The 16,795-nt window shown below is 57.2% G+C and overlaps 1 protein-coding gene across 5 annotated transcripts in view; it reads left to right on the top strand.

Annotated features, from left to right (window-relative positions):
* Positions 1 to 16,795, top strand: part of PLXNB1 (plexin B1) — an 830,120-nt gene that overhangs the window by 409,612 nt on the left and 403,713 nt on the right. For 3 of the 5 annotated variants that reach the window (XM_069643229.1, XM_069643227.1, XM_069643226.1), the window contains exon 2: positions 13,472 to 13,539. The exons of the other annotated variants lie outside the window; for them this stretch is intronic. The gene's annotated coding sequence lies outside the window, so the exon portion shown is untranslated. The remainder of the gene's footprint in view (positions 1 to 13,471; positions 13,540 to 16,795) is intronic. 5 annotated transcript variants of the gene reach the window in all.

Consider the following 16,795-nt stretch of genomic DNA (forward strand, 5'->3'; position numbering starts at 1 on the left):
GCCCCCGGGGTGAGGATGCATTAGCCGGGGCAGCCTTGTATGTCCACGGGGTGAGGATGCATTAGCCGGGGCAGCCTTGTCCACGGGGTGAGGATGCATTAGCCGGGGCAGCCTTGTCCACGGGGTGAGGATGCATTAACTGGGGCAGCCTTGTCCACGGGGTGAGGATGCATTAGCTGGGGCAGCCTTGTCCACGGGGTGAGGATGCATTAGCCGGGGCAGCCTTGTCCACGGGGTGAGGATGCATTAGCCGGGGCAGCCTTGTCCACGGGGTGAGGATGCATTAGCTGGGGCAGCCTTGCATGTCCACGGGGTGAGGATGCATTAGCTGGGGCAGCCTTGCATGTCTGCGTGGTGAGGATGCATTAGCCGGGGCAGCCTTGTCCACGGGGTGAGGATGCATTAGCCGGGGCAGCCTTGTCCACGGGGTGAGGATGCATTAGCCGGGGCAGCCTTGTCCACGGGGTGAGGATGCATTAGCCGGGGCAGCCTTGTCCACGGGGTGAGGATGCATTAGCTGGGGCAGCCTTGCATGTCCACGGGGTGAGGATGCATTAGCCAGGTCAGCCTTGTCCACGGGGTGAGGATGCATTAGCCGGGGCAGCCTTGCATGTCCACGGGGTGAGGATGCATTAGCTGGGGCAGCCTTGCATGTCCACGGGGTGAGGATGCATTAGCCGGGGCAGCCTTGCATGTCCACGGGGTGAGGATGCATTAGCTGGGGCAGCCTTGCATGTCCACGGGGTGAGGATGCATTAGCCGGGGCAGCCTTGTCCACGGGGTGAGGATGCATTAGCCGGGGCAGCCTTGCATGTCCACGGGGTGAGGATGCATTAGCTGGGGCAGCCTTGCATGTCCACGGGGTGAGGATGCATTAGCCGGGGCAGCCTTGCATGTCCACGGGGTGAGGATGCATTAGCCGGGGCAGCCTTGCATGCCCGTGGGGTGAGGATGCATTAGCCGAGGCAGCCTTGCATGTCCACGGGGTGAGGATGCATTAGCCGGGGCAGCCTTGCATGTCCACGGGGTGAGGATGCATTAGCCGGGGCAGCCTTGCATGTCCACGGGGTGAGGATGCGGATGCATTAGCCGGGGCAGCCTTGCCCCCGGGGTGAGGATGCATTAGCCGGGGCAGCCTTGCATGTCCACGGGGTGAGGATGCATTAGCCAGGGCAGCCTTGCATGCCAGCGGGGTGAGGATGCATTAGCCGGGGCAGCCTTGCATGTCCGCGGGGTGAGGATGCATTAGCCGGGGCAGCCTTGCATGTCCGCGGGGTGAGGATGCATTAGCCGGGGCAGCCTTGCATGCCCGCGGGGTGAGGATGCATTAGCCGAGGCAGCCGTGCATGTCCGCGGGGTGAGGATGCATTAGCCGGGGCAGCCTTGCAGGTCCACGGGGTGAGGATGCATTAGCCGGGGCAGCCTTGCATGTCCGCGGGGTGAGGATGCATTAGCCGGGGCAGCCTTGCATGTCCGCAGGGTGAGGATGCATTAGCCGGGGCAGCCTTGCATGCCCGCGGGGTGAGGATGCATTAGCCGAGGCAGCCGTGCATGTCCACGGGGTGAGGATGCATTAGCCGGGGCAGCCTTGCATGTCCACGGGGTGAGGATGCATTAGCCGGGGCAGCCTTGCATGTCCACGGGGTGAGGATGCATTAGCCGGGGCAGCCTTGCATGTCCACGGGGTGAGAATGCATTAGCCAGGGCAGCCTTGCATGTCCACGGGGTGAGGATGCATTAGCCGGGGCAGCCTTCCATGCCCACGGGGTGAGGATGCATTAGCCGGGGCAGCCTTGCATGTCCACGGGGTGAGGATGCATTAGCCGGGGCAGCCTTGCATGTCCGTGGGGTGAGGATGCATTAGCCGGGGCAGCCTTGCATGTCCGTGGGGTGAGGATGCATTAGCCGGGGCAGCCTTGCATGTCCACGGGGTGAGGATGCATTAGCCGGGGCAGCCTTGCTTGTCCACGGGGTGAGGATGCATTAGCCGGGGCAGCCTTGCATGTCCACGGGGTGAGGATGCATTAGCCGGGGCAGCCTTGCCCCCGGGGTGAGGATGCATTAGCTGGGGCAGCCTTGCATGTCCACGGGGTGAGGATGCATTAGCCGGGGCAGCCTTGCCCCCGGGGTGAGGATGCATTAGCCGGGGCAGCCTTGTATGTCCACGGGGTGAGGATGCATTAGCCGGGGCAGCCTTGCATGCCCACGGGGTGAGGATGCATTAGCCGGGGCAGCCTTGCATGTCCACGGGGTGAGGATGCATCAGCCGGGGCAGCCTTGTCCACGGGGTGAGGATGCATTAGCTGGGGCAGCCTTGTCCACGGGGTGAGGATGCATTAGCCGGGGCAGCCTTGCCCCCGGGGTGAGGATGCATTAGCTGGGGCAGCCTTGCATGTCCACGGGGTGAGGATGCATTAGCCGGGGCAGCCTTGCCCCCGGGGTGAGGATGCATTAGCCGGGGCAGCCTTGTATGTCCACGGGGTGAGGATGCATTAGCCGGGGCAGCCTTGTATGTCCACGGGGTGAGGATGCATTAGCCGGGGCAGCCTTGTCCACGGGGTGAGGATGCATTAGCCGGGGCAGCCTTGTCCACGGGGTGAGGATGCATTAACTGGGGCAGCCTTGTCCACGGGGTGAGGATGCATTAGCTGGGGCAGCCTTGTCCACGGGGTGAGGATGCATTAGCCGGGGCAGCCTTGTCCACGGGGTGAGGATGCATTAGCCGGGGCAGCCTTGTCCACGGGGTGAGGATGCATTAGCTGGGGCAGCCTTGCATGTCCACGGGGTGAGGATGCATTAGCTGGGGCAGCCTTGCATGTCTGCGTGGTGAGGATGCATTAGCCGGTGCAGCCTTGTCCACGGGGTGAGGATGCATTAGCCGGGGCAGCCTTGTCCACGGGGTGAGGATGCATTAGCCGGGGCAGCCTTGTCCACGGGGTGAGGATGCATTAGCCGGGGCAGCCTTGTCCACGGGGTGAGGATGCATTAGCTGGGGCAGCCTTGCATGTCCACGGGGTGAGGATGCATTAGCCAGGGCAGCCTTGTCCACGGGGTGAGGATGCATTAGCCGGGGCAGCCTTGCATGTCCACGGGGTGAGGATGCATTAGTTGGGGCAGCCTTGCATGTCCACGGGGTGAGGATGCATTAGCCGGGGCAGCCTTGCATGTCCACGGGGTGAGGATGCATTAGCTGGGGCAGCCTTGCATGTCCACGGGGTGAGGATGCATTAGCCAGGGCAGCCTTGTCCACGGGGTGAGGATGCATTAGCCGGGGCAGCCTTGCATGTCCACGGGGTGAGGATGCATTAGCTGGGGCAGCCTTGCATGTCCACGGGCTGAGGATGCATTAGCCGGGGCAGCCTTGCATGTCCACGGGGTGAGGATGCATTAGCCGGGGCAGCCTTGCATGCCCGTGGGGTGAGGATGCATTAGCCGAGGCAGCCTTGCATGTCCACGGGGTGAGGATGCATTAGCCGGGGCAGCCTTGCATGTCCACGGGGTGAGGATGCATTAGCCGGGGCAGCCTTGCATGTCCATGGGGTGAGGATGCATTAGCCGGGGCAGCCTTGCCCCCGGGGTGAGGATGCATTAGCCGGGGCAGCCTTGCATGTCCACGGGGTGAGGATGCATTAGCCAGGGCAGCCTTGCATGCCAGCGGGGTGAGGATGCATTAGCCGGGGCAGCCTTGCATGTCCGCGGGGTGAGGATGCATTAGCCGGGGCAGCCTTGCATGCCCGCGGGGTGAGGATGCATTAGCCGAGGCAGCCGTGCATGTCCACGGGGTGAGGATGCATTAGCCGGGGCAGCCTTGCATGTCCACGGGGTGAGGATGCATTAGCCGGGGCAGCCTTGCATGTCCACGGGGTGAGGATGCATTAGCCGGGGCAGCCTTGCATGTCCACGGGGTGAGGATGCATTAGCCGGGGCAGCCTTGCATGTCCACGGGGTGAGGATGCATTAGCCGGGGCAGCCTTGCCCCCGGGGTGAGGATGCATTAGCCGGGGCAGCCTTGCATGTCCACGGGGTGAGGATGCATTAGCCAGGGCAGCCTTGCATGCCAGCGGGGTGAGGATGCATTAGCCGGGGCAGCCTTGCATGTCCGCGGGGTGAGGATGCATTAGCTGGGGCAGCCTTGCATGTCCGCGGGGTGAGGATGCATTAGCCGGGGCAGCCTTGCATGCCCGCGGGGTGAGGATGCATTAGCCGAGGCAGCCGTGCATGTCCACGGGGTGAGGATGCATTAGCCGGGGCAGCCTTGCATGTCCACGGGGTGAGGATGCATTAGCCGGGGCAGCCTTGCATGTCCACGGGGTGAGGATGCATTAGCCGGGGCAGCCTTGTCCACGGGGTGAGGATGCATTAGCCGGGGCAGCCTTGTCCACGGGGTGAGGATGCATTAGCCGGGGCAGCTTGCATGTCCACGGGGTGAGGATGCATTAGCCGGGGCAGCCTTGCATGTCCAAGGGGTGAGGATGCATTAGCCGGGGCAGCCTTGCATGTCCACGGGGTGAGAATGCATTAGCCAGGGCAGCCTTGCATGTCCACGGGGTGAGGATGCATTAGCCGGGGCAGCCTTGCATGTCCAAGGGGTGAGGATGCATTAGCCGGGGCAGCCTTGCATGTCCACGGGGTGAGAATGCATTAGCCGGGGCAGCCTTGTATGTCCACGGGGTGAGGATGCATTAGCCGGGGCAGCCTTGTATGTCCACGGGGTGAGGATGCATTAGCCGGGGCAGCCTTGTATGTCCACGGGGTGAGGATGCATTAGCCGGGGCAGCCTTGTCCACGGGGTGAGGATGCATTAGCCGGGGCAGCCTTGTCCACGGGGTGAGGATGCATTAACTGGGGCAGCCTTGTCCACGGGGTGAGGATGCATTAGCTGGGGCAGCCTTGTCCACGGGGTGAGGATGCATTAGCCGGGGCAGCCTTGTCCACGGGGTGAGGATGCATTAGCCGGGGCAGCCTTGTCCACGGGGTGAGGATGCATTAGCTGGGGCAGCCTTGCATGTCCACGGGGTGAGGATGCATTAGCTGGGGCAGCCTTGCATGTCTGCGTGGTGAGGATGCATTAGCCGGTGCAGCCTTGTCCACGGGGTGAGGATGCATTAGCCGGGGCAGCCTTGTCCACGGGGTGAGGATGCATTAGCCGGGGCAGCCTTGTCCACGGGGTGAGGATGCATTAGCCGGGGCAGCCTTGCATGTCCACGGGGTGAGGATGCATTAGCTGGGGCAGCCTTGCATGTCTGCGTGGTGAGGATGCATTAGCCGGTGCAGCCTTGTCCACGGGGTGAGGATGCATTAGCCGGGGCAGCCTTGTCCACGGGGTGAGGATGCATTAGCCGGGGCAGCCTTGTCCACGGGGTGAGGATGCATTAGCCGGGGCAGCCTTGTCCACGGGGTGAGGATGCATTAGCTGGGGCAGCCTTGCATGTCCACGGGGTGAGGATGCATTAGCCAGGGCAGCCTTGTCCACGGGGTGAGGATGCATTAGCCGGGGCAGCCTTGCATGTCCACGGGGTGAGGATGCATTAGTTGGGGCAGCCTTGCATGTCCACGGGGTGAGGATGCATTAGCCGGGGCAGCCTTGCATGTCCACGGGGTGAGGATGCATTAGCTGGGGCAGCCTTGCATGTCCACGGGGTGAGGATGCATTAGCCAGGGCAGCCTTGTCCACGGGGTGAGGATGCATTAGCCGGGGCAGCCTTGCATGTCCACGGGGTGAGGATGCATTAGCTGGGGCAGCCTTGCATGTCCACGGGCTGAGGATGCATTAGCCGGGGCAGCCTTGCATGTCCACGGGGTGAGGATGCATTAGCCGGGGCAGCCTTGCATGCCCGTGGGGTGAGGATGCATTAGCCGAGGCAGCCTTGCATGTCCACGGGGTGAGGATGCATTAGCCGGGGCAGCCTTGCATGTCCACGGGGTGAGGATGCATTAGCCGGGGCAGCCTTGCATGTCCATGGGGTGAGGATGCATTAGCCGGGGCAGCCTTGCCCCCGGGGTGAGGATGCATTAGCCGGGGCAGCCTTGCATGTCCACGGGGTGAGGATGCATTAGCCAGGGCAGCCTTGCATGCCAGCGGGGTGAGGATGCATTAGCCGGGGCAGCCTTGCATGTCCGCGGGGTGAGGATGCATTAGCCGGGGCAGCCTTGCATGTCCGCGGGGTGAGGATGCATTAGCCGGGGCAGCCTTGCATGCCCGCGGGGTGAGGATGCATTAGCCGAGGCAGCCGTGCATGTCCACGGGGTGAGGATGCATTAGCCGGGGCAGCCTTGCATGTCCACGGGGTGAGGATGCATTAGCCGGGGCAGCCTTGCATGTCCACGGGGTGAGGATGCATTAGCCGGGGCAGCCTTGCATGTCCACGGGGTGAGGATGCATTAGCCGGGGCAGCCTTGCATGTCCACGGGGTGAGGATGCATTAGCCGGGGCAGCCTTGCATGCCAGCGGGGTGAGGATGCATTAGCCGGGGCAGCCTTGCATGTCCACGGGGTGAGGATGCATTAGCCAGGGCAGCCTTGCATGCCAGCGGGGTGAGGATGCATTAGCCGGGGCAGCCTTGCATGTCCGCGGGGTGAGGATGCATTAGCCGGGGCAGCCTTGCATGCCCGCGGGGTGAGGATGCATTAGCCGAGGCAGCCGTGCATGTCCACGGGGTGAGGATGCATTAGCCGGGGCAGCCTTGCATGTCCACGGGGTGAGGATGCATTAGCCGGGGCAGCCTTGCATGTCCACGGGGTGAGGATGCATTAGCCGGGGCAGCCTTGTCCACGGGGTGAGGATGCATTAGCCGGGGCAGCCTTGTCCACGGGGTGAGGATGCATTAGCCGGGGCAGCTTGCATGTCCACGGGGTGAGGATGCATTAGCCGGGGCAGCCTTGCATGTCCAAGGGGTGAGGATGCATTAGCCGGGGCAGCCTTGCATGTCCACGGGGTGAGAATGCATTAGCCAGGGCAGCCTTGCATGTCCACGGGGTGAGGATGCATTAGCCGGGGCAGCCTTCCATGCCCACGGGGTGAGGATGCATTAGCCGGGGCAGCCTTGCATGTCCACGGGGTGAGGATGCATTAGCCGGGGCAGCCTTGCATGTCCACGGGGTGAGGATGCATTAGCCGGGGCAGCCTTGCATGCCAGCGGGGTGAGGATGCATTAGCCGGGGCAGCCTTGCATGTCCACGGGGTGAGGATGCATTAGCCAGGGCAGCCTTGCATGCCAGCGGGGTGAGGATGCATTAGCCGGGGCAGCCTTGCATGTCCGCGGGGTGAGGATGCATTAGCCGGGGCAGCCTTGCATGCCCGCGGGGTGAGGATGCATTAGCCGAGGCAGCCGTGCATGTCCACGGGGTGAGGATGCATTAGCCGGGGCAGCCTTGCATGTCCACGGGGTGAGGATGCATTAGCCGGGGCAGCCTTGCATGTCCACGGGGTGAGGATGCATTAGCCGGGGCAGCCTTGTCCACGGGGTGAGGATGCATTAGCCGGGGCAGCCTTGTCCACGGGGTGAGGATGCATTAGCCGGGGCAGCTTGCATGTCCACGGGGTGAGGATGCATTAGCCGGGGCAGCCTTGCATGTCCAAGGGGTGAGGATGCATTAGCCGGGGCAGCCTTGCATGTCCACGGGGTGAGAATGCATTAGCCAGGGCAGCCTTGCATGTCCACGGGGTGAGGATGCATTAGCCGGGGCAGCCTTCCATGCCCACGGGGTGAGGATGCATTAGCCGGGGCAGCCTTGCATGTCCACGGGGTAAGGATGCATTAGCCGGGGCAGCCTTGCATGCCTGCGGGATGAGGATGCATTAGCCGGGGAGCCTTGCATGCCCACGGGGTGAGGATGCATTAGCCGGGGCAGCCTTGCATGCCTGCGGGATGAGGATGCATTAGCCGGGGAGCCTTGCATGCCCACGGGGTGAGGATGCATTAGCCAGGGCAGCCTTGCATGTCCACGGGGTGAGAATGCATTAGCCGGGGCAGCCTTGCATGCCCACGGGATGAGGATGCATTAGCCGGGGCAGCCTTGCATGTCCGTGGGGTGAGGATGCATTAGCCGGGGCAGCCTTGCATGCCTGCGGGATGAGGATGCATTAGCCGGGGAGCCTTGCATGCCCACGGGGTGAGGATGCATTAGCCGGGGCAGCCTTGCATGCCTGCGGGATGAGGATGCATTAGCCGGGGCAGCCTTGCATGTCCACGGGGTGAGGATGCATTAGCCGGGGCAGCCTTGTCCACGGGGTGAGGATGCATTAGCCGGGGCAGCCTTGTCCACGGGGTGAGGATGCATTAGCCGGGGCAGCTTGCATGTCCACGGGGTGAGGATGCATTAGCCGGGGCAGCCTTGCATGTCCAAGGGGTGAGGATGCATTAGCCGGGGCAGCCTTGCATGTCCACGGGGTGAGAATGCATTAGCCAGGGCAGCCTTGCATGTCCACGGGGTGAGGATGCATTAGCCGGGGCAGCCTTGCCCCCGGGGTGAGGATGCATTAGCCGGGGCAGCCTTGTCCACGGGGTGAGGATGCATTAGCCGGGGCAGCCTTGCATGTCCACGGGGTGAGAATGCATTAGCCGGGGCAGCCTTGCATGTCCGCGGGGTGAGGATGCATTAGCCGGGGCAGCCTTGCATGTCCACGGGGTGAGAATGCATTAGCCAGGGCAGCCTTGCATGCCCACGGGATGAGGATGCATTAGCCGGGGCAGCCTTGCATGTCCGTGGGGTGAGGATGCATTAGCCGGGGCAGCCTTGCATGCCCGCGGGGTGAGGATGCATTAGCCGGGGCAGCCTTGCATGTCCACGGGGTGAGGATGCATTAGCCGGGGCAGCCTTCCATGCCCACGGGGTGAGGATGCATTAGCCGGGGCAGCCTTGCATGCCCACGGGGTGAGGATGCATTAGCCGGGGCAGCCTTGCATGCCCGCGGGGTGAGGATGCATTAGCCGGGGCAGCCTTGCATGTCCACGGGGTGAGGATGCATTAGCCGGGGCAGCCTTCCATGCCCACGGGGTGAGGATGCATTAGCCGGGGCAGCCTTGCATGCCCGCGGGGTGAGGATGCATTAGCCGAGGCAGCCTTGCATGTCCACGGGGTGAGGATGCATTAGCCGGGGCAGCCTTGCATGCCCACGGTGCGAGGTTGCTGTGGCCGGGGCTGTGATACGTAAATTGATTGCAGAGTTGTGGGGTTCTGTTGTCTGAGGACTATTAGGAGTTTTATTTAATTAACCCCTTCGAGTGGCTTAGTTGGTGTCTCTATAGGATTTTTGAGGGTGGTGCATCCAGGCTGGCCTGATAATGTATCCGAGTCACCTTGTCAAATCCTCATAACTCGCCGCGCTTCGATATTACATACATGCCAACATTGCGCGGCACCCGGGAGGGAGGAGGTTTCCTCAGAGAAATCAGGAGACAACAATTTCCCCACAGGAATGCATTGGGGAAAGTATCATTTTAGACAGGAGAACGTGACGAATAGCAGTATTTTTCCCTGGAATGGTTGGCACGCATGATAGGGTAAATGATGCTTGCGGGAACAGCTTGGGAAACCCCGCTCTGCCGCTTCCTTCTCTTGGGCTGTGGCACTGAGAATGGACCCACTCCTCCATATAATGCCAGTATTTCAGAAGTGGGTGCGGTTCGCTCTTCATCATCGCAGAGTCGCGTGGACGGGGTTTAGTCCGTAATTTGCGCACACATTAGACATCCGGCTCCCCAAAGCCGCTGTTATGGTCTGCAGGGGCGCTGCTTATGTTCCTATCTCTGTTCCTATTAATAGCAACTTGTGTTTACTTCTCCTGCCCCCAGACATTCCAACAGGCCTGTAATGTGTTATAATCGCCCAGATTAAATTCAGTTTCCTTACATAAGTGCCCCCCCCTCCCCAACCCCCGTACTGGTTATTAACGCTAAGCGCACTGCCAGAGAAGCTGGCACCGCAATCCATGTCTCATTATTTATGTAAAGTGTCTGAAAATCCGACTTAAAAGGTTGATTCCCGGCTCGTGGCCTTCTGCTTCATGCTTAGAGCCTGTGGTTTGGTAATTTTAGCAGTAGCAGAAATATTAATACTGCTACTGTACAGGCCAAGGTACCCCCAGCTGTACGATACCAGGGTGCAGTCAGTTACGCATGTTGCTGGCGCTGACCTCATCGCGTCCTTAATGTGTACCTGATGGGGCACATTATTATTGTATGCTCAGCGCTGGTCCTGCCCAGAGAGTCTTGGAGTACCTTACATGGTTCAAAGGCTGACAAGGTGGGAGTGTGCACAGAAGCTGAAAGCATGCTTTCAGGACAGGAGCGGAAGCGTGGGCTAGAGGAGAGGTAGCAGTGAAGGAGGGCGGGGGGGGGGGGGTATGTGTGGGTACACGGGTGTGCGTGAGGGCCTTTCTGAAGTTTGTGATGGAGGGTGCAGTACGTATGGAAAGAGGTAGGTTCCATGCCCTGGGGGCCCAGCGGGTGAATGCTTGTTTTTGGCTGCATGTTAGTTTGCAGGGTGGAAAGTCTAGGAGATGCTGGCTTGCTTTTCTGGAGGTTGTGGGGGTGATGGGCTTGAGTTTGTCGTGGAGATAAGATAGGGTTTTGTGCTGGATGGCCTTGAATACAATGCAGAGTCCTGTGAAGGTAATTCTCTGGGGTCCGGGAGCCAGTGGAGCTGGGCGAGAGCAGGGGAGCCGGTGGAGCTGCGCGAGAGCAGGGGAGCCGGTGGAGCTGGGCGAGAGCAGGGGAGCCGGTGGAGCTGCGCGAGAGCAGGGGGAGCTGCGCGAGAGCAGGGGAGCCGGTGGAGCTGGGCGAGAGCAGGGAAGCCGGTGGAGCTGGGCGAGAGCAGGGGAGCCGGTGGAGCTGCGCGAGAGCAGGGGGAGCTGCGCGAGAGCAGGGGGAGCTGCGCGAGAGCAGGGGAGCCGGTGGAGCTGCGCGAGAGCAGGGGAGCCAGTGGAGCTGCGCGAGAGCAGGGGAGCCGGTGGAGCCGGGCGAGAGCAGGGGAGCCGGTGGAGCCGGGCGAGAGCAGGGGAGCCGGTGAATATTTTGGTGCCAGTGGAGGATGAGCGTGGCTGCTACGTTTTGTGTGGCTTGCAGGGGGGAGGAGGAGGGTGCTGCTGTTTAATACTTTTTAATGACGATGGACATTTTCTTTTTTGAAGTAATCTAATACTCCCTTAAAATTAGGAGAAAGTTGCAATGTATGTGCATTCATTAGTAGTTTGTATCTGGAGAGGCCTGGCACGTCTCCGGTAGCCGCCTCGGAGAAGGAGGGGGCCTGGCCATCTTTTGGTTCCTGAAAATGCACTTGCCGGTGAATTGAGCTCAACTCAAAAGAAATGTCTCTGTGGCTCTGAACTCCAACTTTATTTCTAGTCTATTTTAATCTCCCACTCGTGCCAGGAATGGTAACGGGAAAAGGAACCAGCTCAGAACATCAGTATCAAAAACAGGACTTTATTTCTCTACCCCCATATTACAAAACGTACAGTTAACAAAACTACAATGAATCCTGTAGCTCCAATTAATATTTATTTTCATTCATATTTCCTTCTGACACAATCCATTCATCTCCCTAATAACGCACTTCACAAAAGGCAGGTGTGCTCAATCACAAACCACACTCCCTTCTCTGCACAGTACACAGGTGTGTCACTGTAGCCTGAATATTAATAAAGGCAATGATAGTTTCTGCTATTAGCAGGTTCTCCAACACCGTCATTTGTGTTTCTCATGTCTGTTTTCGGCGAATTGATGCACCGAGGCCTTCCACACAATGTTGAGGTGGGGCGTCCCAGGGCTGTAGTTGCCTTTCCGGAGCGTTGCTTTCTGGCTGTAAATGTTGACTGACATCACAAGTGCAGGTTTCAGATATGATCAGGCAGTTGTGATATCACAACTGGAGGATTGTAAGGGATTTTTCATCTCATAATGTTATATAAGATTACGTTCCCGCTATCCATATAGTACGAGATTACAAATCACTGGTCAAGATCCCTTATGAAGGCACAGAACTTTGAGGTGACTTGTAACTTCCTTTTGACCTGCCTTGGGGGTATTTTATTCTTTGCACTATTCTGTTTTCCATCATAGTCCTTACTTTATGACCCCTTTCTCGCCCAGATGCAAGAGATATATGTTAAAATATGGAATACATGTTGAATCTGTTTGATTGGAAAAAAAACTGAAACAGTTTAGTAAAAATATGTTTAGAAGACAGGGTCGGGGTTTACAAAAAGTGGTACCATTCAGACTTCTGCTCTCCTTTGCTAAACTCCATCTGCATACTATACAAACCTGGCATAAATGTCTTCTTGTTTGTCAACAAATCGCTGTGAATTGACAAAGAAAATTATTGTAAAGAAGGGAATCGAAGCCAGGCATGACTTTAAGTGTTTTAGTGGCTGGTGGAACTCTGCAGTTATCGGCAGTGCCACTGTTCGGTTCCTATAGAATTATTTCAACAGAACTGCACTCCTGCCGGAAAAACAAAAAACAAAAACCGGAGGGTCTAAGGCGGGGCACACAGGGGCATTAAGGGTACGTGCACAAATAGGAGACGGATAGTGTGGCATGAATACCTCTGTTGGCACTCATTCATGTTTTTGAAGAAAACAGCTGCTGGAGTCTGCATCGCCCACTAAATGGCATAGCATTTTATTCGAAACAGATACAAGCACCAGAAAGACTGTTATGAATTGGTAAAGTTTATCATACTCCATACCACATACCTTGTGGCACTTCAGTAGTAGGTGTTCGCAATACCGGGGCTTCAGTGAGGCCTCTTTGGCAATTTTTACTTGAAAGAAAAGTAGAAACCTCCAGAAAATAGGGGCCAGGAAATCAAAGACATCCACTTCTGGAGCCTCAGAAGTAGTCTTAAATATGCCAGCATGTTTTGTTTACGGCACAGTATATTATTCAAATAAATGCTAGTTGTACATACATTTATAAAGGGCTGGTGGGATAGATACGATGAGCTAGGCCTCCTAAAAAAACTTTCATTCATTATGAATAACCACCGGGGCCCTTTCCAAAAAACGACTTAACATTTAAGAGGGCAGATGGACGAGATGCTATTGGATATTTTATTCTCCAATCAGTAGAAACAATGGGGCTGTCATGGCAACATGCATGGGAATGAACGTTCCATTGTGCGCCTCAGCACTGAACCTCTATTACCGTTATCCCCATTTATTTAGCTCATCATAACAAGACGTTCCACCCCATATTTGAAGTCCAATGTTACAATGATGTGCACCCAATTCCTTGTACTTTCCGATCATGTATGCATATTCTTTTGGGCCCGCGTTAACATACGCAGTATGTGTGCGCACACGAGTAAGCATGACCGCGACTTGGCGCCTATGTCCTGCTGCCTGGAGATAATGCAAAGTGACGCCTTTAACTGTTCATTAGACTGAAATCCAGGCTGAAAAGGGGGGCTTGATCAGTGAGGAGGGAACCGGCTCTAAATGTATTTCGCTTTTCTTGTTTTTCAGCTGGAGTTGCACCCTCAAGTGATGACCGAACAGAAGATGCCTCATAAACACCTCAGAGAGGACGAATGGTGAGTGAGTGAGTGAGTGAGTGAGTGAGTGAGTGAGTGAGGGAAGGGCGTGGGGGCTGGGGGGGGGCATTGCGAGCATAGATTGACCATTCAAAGTTGTTATCCCAACATGGCTGAGGAAGCACCGTGTACTGTAAATGTAAACATCTGTATAGTGCCTAGAGGCTGTAAAAATGTTTAGGTTGTTAAATGTTAAAGGTATTTGTACCGCGCACCGTCACCAACGGAGTTGGTCCCCAGGCGCTGTGGCGGATCTGTAAACGAGAAGGCGGGATGGGTTAGTAGGTGAAGTAGGAGTAGGATAGTGAGAGGAGTGGTGTTCTGTTGGCAACTTCATCTTGGTATACACCGTGCTATACAAGGCCATGTTGCATTACTTTCCATTTTATATAGCTCCTATTATTGGCACCTGTTTCTAGGCACTACCAATTTCGGCAAGGAAGGGCACTAAGTGGCAGGGAGATGTTTGCCCAGGCTCACCCATAACATGGGAAAGCCAGCATGGGAACCCAGGTCTCCTTGTGCCAGAATGTATAACTGAACTTCTAGAGCACATTTCAATGGGTAGTCTTTGGAGCTTACCCTTCTGGGCCCTTGTGTAGGGGTCATACTACGGTCATGGGTATTACTATGGCTCGCCTTCTTGCAATGGCGTGGAGTTTGCCACTCCCTCTTGTGGCATTGGAGAAAGCATGCAGAGAGCTCCTCCCACACCAGGCTGGTTGGGGAGGAAGCCCTTTTGCTTCACAGCTAGACCATCACTCTACTTCCAAAGGTCCGATGCAACCTCTAGCTGCTACTGCCCTAAAACCATGGAGGCTCCTGAACGGTGACAAACCCAGAGCGCGAGGCCTGACCGTTTCCCACGTTTTCTTGACTCGCAAACTCCACGTGGCGATGGGGAGCAATAGAAATGTAGCCCCACTGCGCCTGTTGGTTGAAATATTGTGTGCTCTGCTGCGTCTGGGAACGTTCTCCTCGCGAAAGTGCCCCACTAGCCCCGTTTGATGATGGAGAATTTGGTGCGAGACCCTCCATATACAAGCTGAACACTTGACGAATCCTCGTTCAACTTTCTGCAATTAATTCTCTTTAATCATACCCGAAAAGTCTTGTATTCTGTTTTAGACAACTTTTTTTATTGTGATTGCCGACATGTGTTTCGACCTTACAGGTCATTTTCAAGGCTCAAGGCTCATAAGAATAAGAAATGACAGTTCACTTGCATGTATCACTCATAGGTGTGTTGTGCCAATGGGGGGGGGATAAGGGGAGTGTGAGATGGTGTATGAGTGTTACAGAAAGTGTGAAGTGAACAATGCACCCAGGGAACACAGAGGGAGGAAGAAGGAAGAGCAATGATTAGAATTATGCGTGGGTGGCAGCCCGGACGTTAAGAGAGCGACGAGCTAGGAGGACGCGACAAGCTAGGAGGACGCGACAAGCTGGGAGGACGCGACGAGCTGGGAGGACGCGACGAGCTAGGAGGACGCGACGAGCTAGGAGGACGCGACAAGCTGGGAGGACGCGACAAGCTGGGAGGACGCGACAAGCTGGGAGGACGCGACGAGCTAGGAGGACGCGACGAGCTAGGAGGACGCGACAAGCTGGGAGGACGCGACAAGCTGGGAGGACGTAGCCATGAAGGTGTGGTAAGCAGCTGTGGCTTCTCTGATGAGGTTGGGGGATGCCCGAGTCTAAACCCCTGGTGGGTAATCCACAGACAGACAGGAAATATGGCCTGTGAAGAATAAACCTAACAAGGAGGCAGATCACGAGTGTAAATCTGGATCCACTGGTGGATAAGAACAAGGTGTGATGCACACCGAGAGGAACACAAGGCACAGGACCAACATATCGGCCGTATGGGGAACTGTTGCTGTTTAATGAAATCCCAGTCAGATAAGAGGGGTATTGCAGCTTTGTACATATGTTACACAGCCCCTGGAGAAAGTATAGCTACAGATGAGCTCACACAGGCAGGTGAGTCCGGGAACCAATGGCAGGGGTCCAGGGATAGAGCCAGGAAGAGAACTGTTTGAAAAAAAAGTGAATATGAGACAGAGTGTGGATTGTATGGATGAGGTCGGGAGGTGTGGAGGTGGACCGGGAGACCGGGCAGAGGATGGAGGACTGAAGAGTTGGAGGCGGAGCTGGAGCAGGGTGCAGGTGAGGTGTTGGATGTGAGAGAGCATGGTACCAGTTGTCTGTAGTGTGAGAAGGTGGTGTGAAAGGGGTGTGAAGATCGAGAGGGGGGGAGCAAAGCTGTAGGGTGGAATAAGTGGGAGAGTCACGGTGCCAGAGTGTATGGTAGGAAGGTGTGGATAGAGTGCAAGGCAGCAGTGGGCATAGTGGTGAGGGCGGAATAAAGCAGGAGCACTGGTAGTTGGAAGAGATTGGCGGAGAGAGTGTGTGACGCATTCAGAGCCTCGAGGCATAGATAAGGGATTGAATGCAGAGGTGATGTGAATGTGGAGAGTAGCGAGGGCAGAGGAGACGAGAGAGGGTTGAGGTAATAGGAGATAGAGAAGGAGTGCTGACATGGGGGGGGGGGACAGAAGAGAGAGAGTGGGGAAGACAACCAAATAAAGTGTGGCAGGACGGCAGAGAGTGTAGAATGGAGGGAGTGCGGAGATCAGGGAGAGGAGAGAGAGAGAGAGAGAGAGGGAGGGAAGGAGTGGCTGCACCAGGGTGTCTGATCTTGGCACTTTCGAACCATCAGTTTCTATTAAGTGTGAGGCCAGTGCACCCCTGGAAAGTCCATGGAGGGAGCCAGGGAGGTGAGGATTTGCCTTTAGGCCCCCACCATCAGCTAACATTAAATAGCAGCTATTAACCATGGCTAGTTGGAAAATCTGGGTGTTAGGGACGCCCAGGTTCGGACCGTGGCAGCGGACTGCAGGTTGAGTGATGGAAGCCCATACCAGCACCCTGCCTGACCCGTGACCAAATAAAACCCCTTGAGGAGCCCTTCAGAGTCTGGGGTCTATTACGTATGCTCGTCCTTTTTGCATAGACTTGCATAATAGCCTGGCACTTAAGGGGATAAAGCCATCCATGACTCCGCTCAGTGAGGGGCACGGATGGTCGAGCGTTTTGTTTTCATTGGACCCAGAGCATAAGATAATTTCCTGCGAGTGGAACGTCTGCAGAGGACTGAGGACGTGCAGAAAGTGGCCCTGCTGCATGGAGTTACACATATGGCAGAACAGTCATGTAGGCCTTCCATGCCCAAAATAAGCACTTATCACAGCCA

This window comes from Ambystoma mexicanum, chromosome 2p, assembly GCF_040938575.1.
Source record: "Ambystoma mexicanum isolate Mex_15411 chromosome 2p, UKY_AmexF1_1, whole genome shotgun sequence".
Lineage (NCBI taxonomy): Eukaryota > Metazoa > Chordata > Amphibia > Caudata > Ambystomatidae > Ambystoma > Ambystoma mexicanum.